The following is a 13293-nucleotide window of genomic DNA, read 5'->3' on the forward strand; positions in this document are numbered from 1 at the left end:
TGATGACTTTATCAGGAAGGCACTTTTGTAGAAAAGCAATTGGGTATCAGTGGTATGAATTATTATGTGCTTTTACAGTTATGGCTCTGATTATCAATGTTTTTAGGTATATATTAACTAGTCCGACACCTCCAGCTTCTATTTCGTGGAAGAGCGTTATACGGCGCATTAGTTCATATCATGAACACCATATGTATGTCGCAAAGAGCATATGAATTTTATCTGCCCATTATCCAAGGTATGGAATATTATGTAGTTTGTACCACAGTCAACAGACTAATTACATATTGCAAATCCTAGCTTTGCCTCTCAGAGAAAGGGATCTATTTTGCACATATTACTATTTTTTAAATATCGCTTCATACAACTCTTTCCATTGATCTACATATGTGTCTGGGCCTCCAATTTTTATTCCTAATACTGACAAGTAGTTTTTTCTCAATATTCCCGCCGGTATTTTAGGTTCCTTTTTCCAGTCGCTGATCACCAAACAGCAAGACTTCACCACGTTCACCGTAAGAGCTAAGGCCTTTGCAAAGGAGTCCAATATTCTCATTGTTTCCTCCATAGATTTTTCATTTTCTAGAGTGAGTGTTATGTCATCGGCATAAGCTAGCAATTTTCCTTCGCTTTCTCCATGAATATTTGTTCCTTGAATTTATTTGTGTTTATTACTCTAATTAGTAGTTCAAATGTAATGCAAAGAGAGAGCCATAGATAGAGGGTCACCTTGTCGTACGGAACAATTGATTTGGATAGGGGCGGAGAGTTTTTTTTATTTATGATTATATACCGCTTTCTGCATTTTCATAAAATATTTTAAACCAGTTCTTGAAGTTTGCTCCAAATCCTATTTCTTTTATTACTTCAAAGACGTATTCATGGCTCACTGTGTCAAAAGCTCTTTCGATGTTTAAACTTATAATATGCATGGTCTGTTGGTCAATTGATAGTATCTGTATGCACATCTAAGATGTGTTATTGGTATGTTATATTTCTTCCCAGTGGCGACTCGTGGCTTAATATCGTGTGTGTGTGTGTGGGGGGGGGGGGGTGCTGCAACTTTCGGAATATACATACACACTGTAAGTACAGTGTATACGAGTTTGGATAAAATATCAAAATTATGGTAAAAATTAAAAAAAAAAATTTAAACATGAAACAATATGGTTTAGTGTTCTTCCAATTGCGTCTCCGTAGCGCAATTGGAAGAACGACGGTACGTTGCGCTATTCGATTGGAAAAGGTCTAAGTTCGATTGTCGTCATAACGGGAGGAATCTTTATATGGACTTTTTTCAATCGAAGGTGAGTTAGCAGATCTCATACGGAGGTAGCAATGTTTTTTCTCCCGGAAACTCGGATTTTTCATCCCAGTATACAGACAAATCGGCCCTTCAGAACACACGCAATTTACAGACAAAAAATACTAGGTGGTGGTGGGCAGTATATGGCGCTGATGTAGAAGATTGGTGTAGTGATGGAGACAGAGAGTTGTACAATAAGTGTCCTCCCACGATGAATCTTCAGACTCCTTGGAGGTTTCAATAATAATAATAATAATTATTATTATTGAATTATTTTGATAATAATAATAATAATTATTATTATCAAAATAATTATACAGTTTGGTATAATTCAAAATTACTTAAAAATAAAATATATTCTTCTTGTTTTGTTTCATGAAAAAATATTATTTATTATCGATAAAATTATACAGTTTAGTATAATTCAAAATTACTTAAAAATAAAATCCATTATCATAACCCCAATAATGTTCTAAAATAAAAATTATAACAAATGTCTTTAATTGTAATGCCCAAATATTTAAAGAGACGGAGTAAACACTATAAGCACTACGAACACTCTACTACTGGCGCAAATTAAATATAAACAACAGTGGAATACACGATGGACAGTGCCGCATTACGCTAATAGCTCGCATCTCACTATGACGTGCATATACTTGCACGCGTAGCAATATGACACTGTGGTAAACACAGTGCTGCTAGCGTCCTTTGACCTCCTAAATGCTACAAGATGGATTTTTATTATTTTTTTATACAAAATAAGAGAATTGTATAGGATTGGTGATGATAAAATTAAATATTACCAGTAAATATAAATAAATTGGAATAGGCCTAAGTTCGATTCTCGTCGCGACGGGAGGAATCTTTATCTGGTCGATTTCAATCGATGGTGAGTTAGCCGATCTCATACGGAGGTAGCAGGGTTTTTTCTCCCGGAAACTCGGGTTTTTCATCCCGCATACATACAAATCGGCCCTTCAGAACACACGCAATTTACAGACAAAAATTACTAGTTGTGGTGGTGTTGGAGGTGGGCGGTAGATGGCGTTGATTCGTAGTAGAGGTAAGGTGTAGAGACAGTTGAAGATGTCCTCCCGCGATGAGTCTTCGGACTCCTTGGAGGTATCAGGAATAATAATAATAATAATAAATTAATCAATATATTTATATATCGAGAAAAATTGGGAGTGTTGCAGTTTCGCAGTGCCTATGCAGAAGCCCCTGTTTCTTCCTTTTACTGCTCATGCTTGATTAGGCGATATAAATTTCTGTAGAAATCTCTGTATTCGGTTTGTAAGAATTTGTGAAATTATTTTATAATCTGTATTTAACAATATTATACCTCTCCGTTTTTTATATCCTTCAGTTTTTCTGGATTGGAAACTTTTGGTATTAAGGTGATGTATCGAAAGTAGTCACAACTTTTTAGACCTTCAAAAAGCTTTTGACTCAATATGGCACGAGGCATTATGGAGAATTTTAGAACATTGTGGTATAAACAATAAAATCATTAGGATTATTAAATCTCTTTATTCCTCATCTGATATGAGAATTGAAATTTAAAATTACAGCAGTGAACTGTTCAGGGCAGAATGGGGATAAGAGAGGGATGCATCTTGTTCCCCTCTTCTTTTTAATTGTTTTAAAAATTGGAATATGTCATAGATGAAGCTCTTCATGAATATGACACTGGAATAGTAGTTGGTGGACTAAGAATAAACAACTTACGTTTTGCAGACGATATCGATCTTCAGGCAGAAAGTCAAGAATTACAAGAGAACATTAAAAGAATATGGATTATACATAAACCTGCAAAAAACAAAAACAATGCCAGACATTGAACTCTTAAAGATACAAATTGACAATAAACAAATTGAAAATGTTGACAAGTTCACTTATCTAGGAAGCACATTGAGTAGTCAAGATGGTTGCTGAAAAACCGACATTAAATACCGAATTGCTAAGGCAACCGTGGCCCTACAGAAGTTAAAACCATTGTGGAGAGATAACAGAATAGCAATCACAACCAGACTAAGACTAATTGACACACTGGTGAGTTCTATCCTCTTGTGTGGTTGTGAGGCGTGAACTTTATTGAGGGAAGATGAGAGGAGGCTCCTGTCTTTTGAAATGAAAACTTACAGAAGACTTCTGAGAATTGCTCATACCTCTCACGAATCCAATGAAAATGTCCGAAAACTGATTGATTCAATAGACGGGGAAAAAAAGAGAAAATATTTTGACAGTCATCAGAAGAAGACAGATAAAATGGTTTGGACATGCGGAGAGGGCTAATGCCATTCCAAAGCAAGCACTAGAAGGAATCGTTCTGGGATCAAGGGTCAGGGGGTCGATCTCGATTAAAATTGACTGGTAACATCAAAACATCAAAATGGACTGATAACATCCCATATATCTACGGGAGAGATAGATAGATAGATAGATAGATCCAGTGAAGAGGTTTTCTGATTTTGCCTGTTTCTAACATTTGTTTAGTCATCCTCATAAACAAGTTTTCAAATTTTTTAAATATCTTTTGTAGAATTAACCTGTTAAGCCATCTGCTCCATGAGATTTTCCTTTTGGGAGATCTTTTTAAGATCTCCCAAACGGAAAATCTCCTCGAGTGGTGGGAAAAGATTTGGGATTCTTTTTAAAATCTTATTCTTGCATTCCGATATTGTGATGGGGCATCAATCTCTTCAGCTTCCATTCGAGTTACCTTGGGTAAAAATGACACGAATTTATTTCCTTCAATGGTATCACTCTCTTTTTCTGTGAATAGAGCTGTGAAGTGTTTGTGAGACACTTTCAGTAAGTTTGCATCTTCTTGCAATGTTTCCCCTTCATAATGCAGAGCATTTATCCTTCTTCTTTCGTTGCAGTCTCTTTCAAACAGCCAGGCAGTGGATGTTTTGCCTTCGTTATTTTCTACAGCTTTTGAACGCGTCCATAACCATGCCTTCTATTTCCTCGTATTGTAGTTCTTTTCTATTATTTTTTAAACGATTTATTTTTGTTTTTACTTGTCTGTTGGTTCTGTCTGAGTAGCATAGATCTTTTAAAGATCTTCTTCCTGTCCTCTCTTTGGCTAGTTCTTTATTGTACTTCCTATTAGGATAGCTGCCTTTCTGATATTTAATTTAAATGTTTCCCACGCACTGATTGCATTTTCAGGTTTTTTCGGCTACTGATATTATTATATTTTCTACTTCCGGCCATTATTGTTGGTTGAATGGGTTGGTTTAACGTTATTATTATTATTATTATTATTATTATTATTATTATTATTATTATTATTATTATTATTTTCATGTTTTCTGAATTTGACGATAAATGAGATACAAAATTATTACTTTACTTGTTAGATTGACCTTTGCTGTTGAAAGCAAATGAACAGGTGACGGACTTGTATCGCCACAGATCAGGTTTAAGAGCGAGTGATGCGCCATGACGCTCCACACACTTAAGATCACAGAGCGCAGTTTAATTTTTTGGATGACCTTCGCATTGACTGCGAAGTGACCGTTGATCTCCGTATTTCCTCGACTTCCTTTAGCGTGACTGCCCGGGTAATCCTAATAAACGCGAGCGATTTCACTTGCCGTAGGAGCACTTAATGATAATAATAATAATAAAACATTAAGCTACTCAGGCGTCAACACCATCTTGCCACCATTTCCACTGAGCTACAAAGGCTCTTCATAAATTAGAAACAGATTTCTTCCATGATTCGAAATGTCTTTTTCTGACTTCTCGGTTAGCTATGCCTCTTATTCTTTTATATTCTATTTCATCTTCTAATCTTTTACTGTTTAACCATTTATGATATGCTTCTTTTTTTCATTTTGATTATTTCTTTGATTGTATCATCCCGTATTTTCAGTTTTTTTCTTTTTATTGAATTTTTTGGTCTTTCATAAGCTTTCATTTGCTGCTGTATTTCGTATCGTTTTTATATTAAGCCATTCTATTTTATTTCTTCATTTCGTTAAAAAAAAAAATCACCTAACGCCTTTTTATTCCCGTATACACAGGGTGTAGGCGAGGCCGTTTTTAGCCCTATCTAACTTTTGGAGACTGAGTGGGCAGTTCAATCTCCACTGATTGAACTGCCAATCCCCACTGATTGAACTGCCCAATCAGAGATAGCTGGTCCAAGGCTATCACTAATTAAGCGGCACGCAGTGAAGAGAGACGGCTCTACAGGTTTCGCCATCTCGTGGTCCCTAACCCTAACACTCGTATTTAATGTCTGAAATAATGTGGGTTCTACGGTCGATTTTCTTGAGTTTACGGGACGAAAAACCCGAGTTTCCGGGAGAAAAATCCGCTTGCCCGTGCCAGAGATCGACTAACTCGGGAACCGGTCGAAAAAAGGCTTAGAAAAATTTCCTCTAGTCACCGACAAGACTCGAAACCAAGTCTTCCTTCGTGCGGTCAAGCGGCGTGGTATGCAAACGCCTCATCCACTGAACTGCACAGGCTCCTCATTTCGTTTTATTTTATTTAAATATTGGTTAATTCTTTGATCATACGAGGTGTGATAATTTAATTCCCTGAACGGCCGCGTTGTGTCGCCCATTGTGGTGATTTGGTTGGAGTCATGTAAGTAATCGCGACTGTACATCTTTTAACTAATGCGTGCGTAAACCTCGAGCCGATAGAGTCATTTGCTAGTTAGCTATTGCAAAAACAATAGAGATATACATGTAAACTTTGACACGTGTTAAGCAGTGTGTTAATCTCAAATTTTGTGTGAAAATCAGTAAAACTGATTTCAGTTTTAGGACAGCCAAAAACAAAAATGATGGATGCAAATGTGAACAGAGTGCGAGCTTTGGTATGGTCAGACAAACGATTAAGTGTGCGATTAATGGCTGATGAATTGCAAATGAATCGAGAAACAGTCAGGGCAATTTTAACTGAAGAATTGGGTATGCAAAAGATTTCTGTTAAGTTTATGCCTCAGATCTTAACGAACGAACAGAAGCAGTGGCAGGTTCAAGTTGCGCCTGATCTTTCTGCAAATAAGCACGTTTCCGAGAGTAATTACGGGTGACGGAACCTGATGCTTCCAATACGATCCCGAAACAAAGTGCCAGAGCATACAGAAGAAAACCCCTAGTTCGCCACGTCCGAAAAAAGCACGCATGTCACGTTCGCAGTTCAAGAGCATGCTGGTGTGTTTCTTTGATTACAATGGGACAGTCCACTATGAATTCATTGAATAGGGACAAACGAAAGGTCAACCAACAATGCTATTTAGAGGTGCTGAAAAGATTACGAGATTCTTTTCGGAGAAAAAGACTGATTTGTGTCCTGACAAGTGGATCATCCATCACGACAATGCGCCAAGCCATAGTACGCTCATCTTGAGAGAGTTTCTGGCCAAAAAAATCGATTACCGAATTAAATCATCCTGCTTATCCACTCGACTAGGCTCTCTGTGATTTCTGGCTGTTTCCAAAATTAAAGACTGCGCTAAAAGGACAAAGATTTTCTGACATCGCTGATATCCAGCATAATGTGATAAAGGAACTCGAGTATTCTGGAAAAGGAGTTCCAGGCCTGTTTCCAAAAATGGGAACGTCTAAACCAGTGTATAAATGCACAAGACGACTACTTCGAAGGTGACAGTATCCACTAAGGTATAGTTGTGAACATAGGTTTTTTTTACTGGTGCATTCCGTGAATTAAATTGTCACACCTCGTACAAAGTGGGTGATCTACACGACTATTACTCTTCTTCTTTTCCATGGCATGACTACTGCTTCTGCTCTTCTGACCCAGGCACCTGCACTGAATAAGTCACAGAAATCATCCTCAATGGCTTTCAAACCCTTGTTCAACAGATGTATAAAAGCATTTGAAGAAAAAAAAAACTCAACTTATTGCAGATCGCATGCATCAAGCACCCATACTTCACACTCAGCCTAAGCAGAAACATGCAATAAATGTAAATCAACTATCAGCAAATTCAAATTCAACTTCATAAAGGCGAATAGCAGAAAACTTGTCTCTTGGCCAAACAGTAACCATGCCTCTAACCCCTTGTAAAAGCCATCAAACATAACTTCTGTATACCTATATTCTGACCTCTCACCCATCCAGATGACACCACTGTTTCAACACCCAAAGAAAAAGCTGACCTCCTAGTATCACTCTTTTCCTCTAACTCCCGTATAGATGACAAATCATCTCCTTCATAACAAAAGCAAATCATCCCCTTCCATACCAGCAACTGAGCACCATAAAGGCCAATCACACCTGTGGTTTGAGCTTGCAGAAAGATACAAGAACAATATTAGACAAACTTGAACATTACAAAGTTGTCTGGTCTTGATGGCATCTTGATTACACTCAAATGTTGTGCTCAGAGCTAACATCTGTCCTCTATCATCTCTTCGTCTTCTATATTTAGCCTACACCTATCCCATCTCATGGAAACTAACATGTATCGAACCCATTCTAAAAAAAGGGAGACAAAAGCCTACCATCCAACTACTGACCAATTGCCATCACCGCAATCCTCTCCAAAATAATGCAGAAAGTTATCAATGGTTAATTTCTTCACCACCCAGAAGCTTGCCTGTTAATCAGAGACCACCAGTATGGATTCTGCCAATCCAGATCCCTGGCTGATATCTTAGCCTACATCATTCACCACTAAACCCATGCCATGAAAAGTTTCAGAGAAATATGTGCTGTCACCCTTGACATTTCTAAGGCTTTCAGTCATGTTTGGCATCAAGGCCTGCTTTGCAAATGGCCTTCCTTTGGTCTTCCTGCCACCCTATGTAACTGGATGGTCAGCTTCCTCTCTGGTTGTTCACTGCATATCGTTATGGATAGCACCCTCTTTGAGCTTTGCCACCAATCCAGGAGTATCTCAGGTTCCATTCTTTCACCTATCCTCTTTCTCATAATTATACATAAATAGACCTCTCAATCACTACAATCCTATCCATAGCTTTGCTAACATGGCACTCTCTACGCATCCTACTGCTTTGACAAACCATGTAGTTCCCAGGCATCCCTTACATCAAAATCAGCCAGTACCTTAAACACTGATCTCCATACCATCTTTCAGTGGGACAAGGATAACCAAGTGATCTTCAATGCCACCAAAACACAGCGCTGACTTTTCTCTCTCAAATGGGATCTCAGCTTACCTTCTTTCATCCTCAGTAATTTACACATTGTCAGACTGAAGAACTCTCTCTCCTTGAACTGGCATTTACATCCAACTTCGCCTTCTTTCACTCTGGATTGAGGATTATAACCAAAAAAGAATACCTCTTAGTACAGGGAATATTCAGACAAAAGCTATCAATATTTTATCTCAATGAAAGAAACCAAATTTCAAGAGTAATGTGAAAACTTTACTGCAAGTTTAGGATGGTTTGACCGTTTTAAAAATCAGACTGGACTGTATAACGTAAGAATAACTCTGGAATCTGTTAGTGCTGATAAAGATTTTGTGGCCAAGTTTCCTAAAGAATTCAGGAAGGTGATTATGACGATCTTCAAATATTCAATGTCGGCGAAATTGGTCTCTTTTGGGAAACGTATGCCAACAAAACTTTCCTAGCAAAAACTGAAGCATCTCAACCAGGATACAAAGTCCTAAAGATCATCTTAAGCTTTTATTAGGAGGCACTGCAGAAGGTGACTTCTCAAGTCTATGTTAGTTTATTGTGCACAAAATCTAAGATCTAACATCATTGAAGAAATCAGCACAATTGGAAAAGAACTTGCATTTAATAACCCCTCCATGTGCGCACCAGTTTGTGGTGGAGGGGACCTCCCAGTGATGGTACTGGCTCTATTCATTCTTCCTTTTTTTTTTTTGCTTTTCTTCCAGTATTCTTCGCTCTCTACTTCTCCTGAGTCTTTTTCACTATCCTTTTTTCCAGACCACCATCACTGAGATCCAACGCCTTGCCACCATGTTTACTATGAGTGCAACCCATGGACATCTGGAAGGGGGATCCTGGTAGTCTTGAACTACTTTGGGCCCTGCTTCGGCAAGACGGGCAGTCCTGGATGGCCCAGCCAGGATCAATCGGTTAGTGGGCTTGCCTGCAAGGGTTAACAGTGTTGCAGTAAGTCTCTCATCCCATGGTCCTGGGTGGGGATCCTAGGCTTGCTGTACTGCTGGTATAGCATCTGGGGTAGCCCTGGCATTGCACTCCTGAGGGCAGTCATTGCATGCCAGGCAGTGGGCATCCATGTGTGGCTCCATGGTGGGTGAGGAGCTCTCACCCACCATCTTAAATGTCAGAGATATGGACATGCCCAAACTGCCTGTTATGGTTCTACTACCTGTGCTCAATGTGGTAGTAAAGAGCATGATAACAAATCTTGCTGTGCAAAAAAAAGCTAAATGTGCCAACTGTCAGGGAGATCATCCAGCTTACTCTCAGGCATGCCAGAAATGGAAAGATGAAAAAGAAATAGAAAGAATGAAAACAGAGCAAAACATACCAGGATGGAAAAAGAAAGCTAGCTACTATCACACCTGCTCTGAGATCCTCTTATGATGAGATGGTAACAATTAAGAAAGTGACAGCAGCAATTCAAGCTTGTCCGTTCCACATCTGATAATTTCACTGTATCTGCACCTTATGATCACAAGTACTTCTCTGTTGAGTGCATCAATCACTTGACCATGGCCTTACTCCAGAGACAACTCCAAAAATGATCCCACTCGATTAAAATCCACTAGTCAAAAAAATTATGGCAAAGATATCACTTAAAGATAAACCACCAGATACTCCCACAGAAAAAAATGGATACTTCAGTACCCAGTGAAAGTAAACTAAACTTACTAATTGACCCTAACACATCAGATGTATTGAATACTCTGCCAGAGGAAGAGATGGACACTGGCTGTCCATACTTCCCCAAAACAATTGATAAATATAAATATGACAAAGGTAAGCCCTCAACCTCCCAAAAACCAGACAAGTCATTAAAACCAAAACAATAGGAAAATTTGTACAATGGAACTGTCATGGATTTCACCAGAATATCGATGATATCAAGATTTTGTTGTAGAAACACAAATCTTTCTGTTTCTGTCTACAGGAAACATACTTAAGACTCAATGACAACCCTACCATTAGGAATTTCACTGTTGTACGCAAGGATAGAACTGGAGGTGGTCCTGCTCATGGAGGAGTAACTATCCTAGTGGGCAGTCATATTCCTTTCCATCAGGTCCAACTTAATACTTCTCTGGAAGCAGTAACGATTCACTTCTCCATGGGATTTCTTATTACAGTATGTTCAATTTATTTACCACGAAGTGCTGAGTTAAATGAAATTGATCTTGATAACCTTATCTCACAACTGCCTGAACCCATACTTTTGATGGGTGACTTTAATGGTCACAATACTCTATGGCCAACACTAATAGATGAGGTCGAATCATTGAAAGAATTCTTGATAATAATAACCAATAAATAATATTATTTAAATAACAAACTCAATACTTTCTTCCATATGCCTACCCGTTAATATTCTGCAATTGATCTTACAATCTGCTCCCCTTCTATTCTTCCACTGCTCACGTGGGACATTGAAGAGAACATATATGGAAGTGATCACTTTCCTGTTCTCTGGATAATGTCTTCACAGGAACTATGTTCACCCACATGGATACCTATATGGAAAATGGACCAGGCTGACTGGAACACTTTCTCTCATCTTGCAAAATTTAATGCTGATGCCATCAGTCAAATGCCTATCAATGAAGCAGTAAAATATATAACAGAGTGCATTGTCCAGGCAGCAGCAGCCTCCATCCCAAAAATATCATCTCGGTTTCCATTCTATCCAAAGCCTTGGTGGAACCCAGAATGTCAGACAGCCAAAAAAGATCACAGAGCATGGGATATATTTCGTAGATATCCCACCACATCAAACCGTATAGCTTTCAAGCATGCTCAAGCCAAAGCACACTGCGTGAGGCATCAGAGTCAAAAACAATCATGGATCCAATTTACTACATCAATTAATGAAATGACCAGTCCAAAAATTGTATGGAATAAAATTCGGAAAATGAAAGGCAGATATAGAAATATAGACAAACACTGTTTGTCTACCTTAGACCATAATGGAAGTGTTATCCCAAAGCCATTGCACACACTCTGGGAGAAAATTTCACCAGAATCTCAGCAACAGCTTCATATCCTCCTGAATTTTTAATTCTGAAAGAACACAGGAGAAACAAAGACTAAATTTTTCTACCAATGTTTTTGAGCCATACAATCAGCCATTTTTAAGGAGGAATTAAAAAGAGCTCTCCTACTATCTCACCCTAGTGCAGTAGGGCCTGATGACATCCATTATGAAATGATAAAACATCTACCATCATCTTCTATGGATCTCCCTTCTCTTACTATACAATAGAATACTTGCAGAGGAAGAGTTTCCAAATTCTTGGCATAAGTCAATTATTATTGCTATCCTAAAACCAGGAAAAGACCCAACACAAGTAAATACTTATCAACCCATTGCTCTGACCAGTTGTCTTTGTGAGATACTAGAGAAAATGGTTAATACCAGACTTCTCTAATATTTAGAAAGCAACAATCTTCTCTCCAATACACAACGTGGGTTCCATAGACATTGCTCAACTTTAGGCTATTTGGTTCATTCAGAAACTTGTATAAAAGATGCATTTCTGAAGCAAGAACACCTTGTTTCAATTTTTTTTGACATAGAAAAAGCTTATGACACAGACTAGAGATATGGGATTAAAAGACTCCTATAACCTGGGTCTTAAAGGACACCTTCCTGTATTTATTAAAAACTTTCTTTCCAGGCAAATTTTCCAAGTCAGAGTGGGAAATATGCTATCTCGATCATATCATCAAGAACAGGGTGTTCCCCAAGGCTCTGCCTTAGATGCGACACTTTTCGCTGTTAAAATTAACTCAATCACTGAACAGCTTCCTCTCACTGTAGACAATGCTCTATATGTTGATGACTTCACAATTTACTGCCGCTTCCGTAACACGAGGGTAATTGAAAGACAACTTCAGCAAGCAATTGATCATGTTTCTCTGTGGGCTCTTAGTAATGGGTTTAGGTTTTCAACAGAAAAAGTGTCTGTGTACACTTCTGTCCAAAATGCACTCTTCACCCAGATCCTGAATTAAGAATGGGACACACTATTATTCCAGTAGCTACAGAAGCCAAGTTCTTGGGACTGATCTTTGACAGTAAACTTACATTTCTAGCACACATTTGTCAACTAAGAGAAAAGTGCAAGAGAGCGTTGAACCTTCTTTGCACTTTATCGTCTACTGAGTGGGGGGGGGGGGGTTGATCGAGTTTCATTGCTCCATCTTTATTATGCGCTTATACGTTCAAAGCTGGATTATGAGTCTCAAGTCTATGGTTCTGCAACACAGAGTAACCTGTGATGGTTGGATTCCATCCATCATCAGGTATATAGATAGCTACTGGTGCCTTTCGCACATCACCCACTCAGAGTCTTTATGTTGAAGCAAATGAACCAGTTCTATCACTTCAACAGAAACAGTTGTCTCTTAATTATGCCCTAAAGATAAAGTCTCTCCCAGATAATCCTATATGGACTAGTCTCTTTTCTCTGCACTGGGAAGCTCAATACCACACACTTCAAACTGCCATACATCCTTTCGGTATGCGTGTTAAAAAGACTATGCAAGCTCTTGGTATAAATGTTGACATTGCCTACACTAAACATAACAGCATCCCTCCATGGTAGGTTTGCACACTATCCTACAACCTCTCACTTTGTCAGCTACAGAAATCTCATACTCCATCATCTGTCTACCTCCAACTGTTTAATGCACACAGAGCAGCACACTCTGATTTCTTGCCTATCTATACCGATGGTTCAAGAACTAATACTTCTGTTGTCTGTGCTGCTGTGTTTACTGACATTATCTCCAACCAGATCCCACCTGATTGCAGTAATTATACAG

This window comes from Typopeltis vanoorti, chromosome 8 (assembly GCF_054136105.1).
Source record: "Typopeltis vanoorti isolate ZY-2024b chromosome 8, IOZ_Tvanoo_1.0, whole genome shotgun sequence".
NCBI lineage: Eukaryota > Metazoa > Arthropoda > Arachnida > Uropygi > Thelyphonidae > Typopeltis > Typopeltis vanoorti.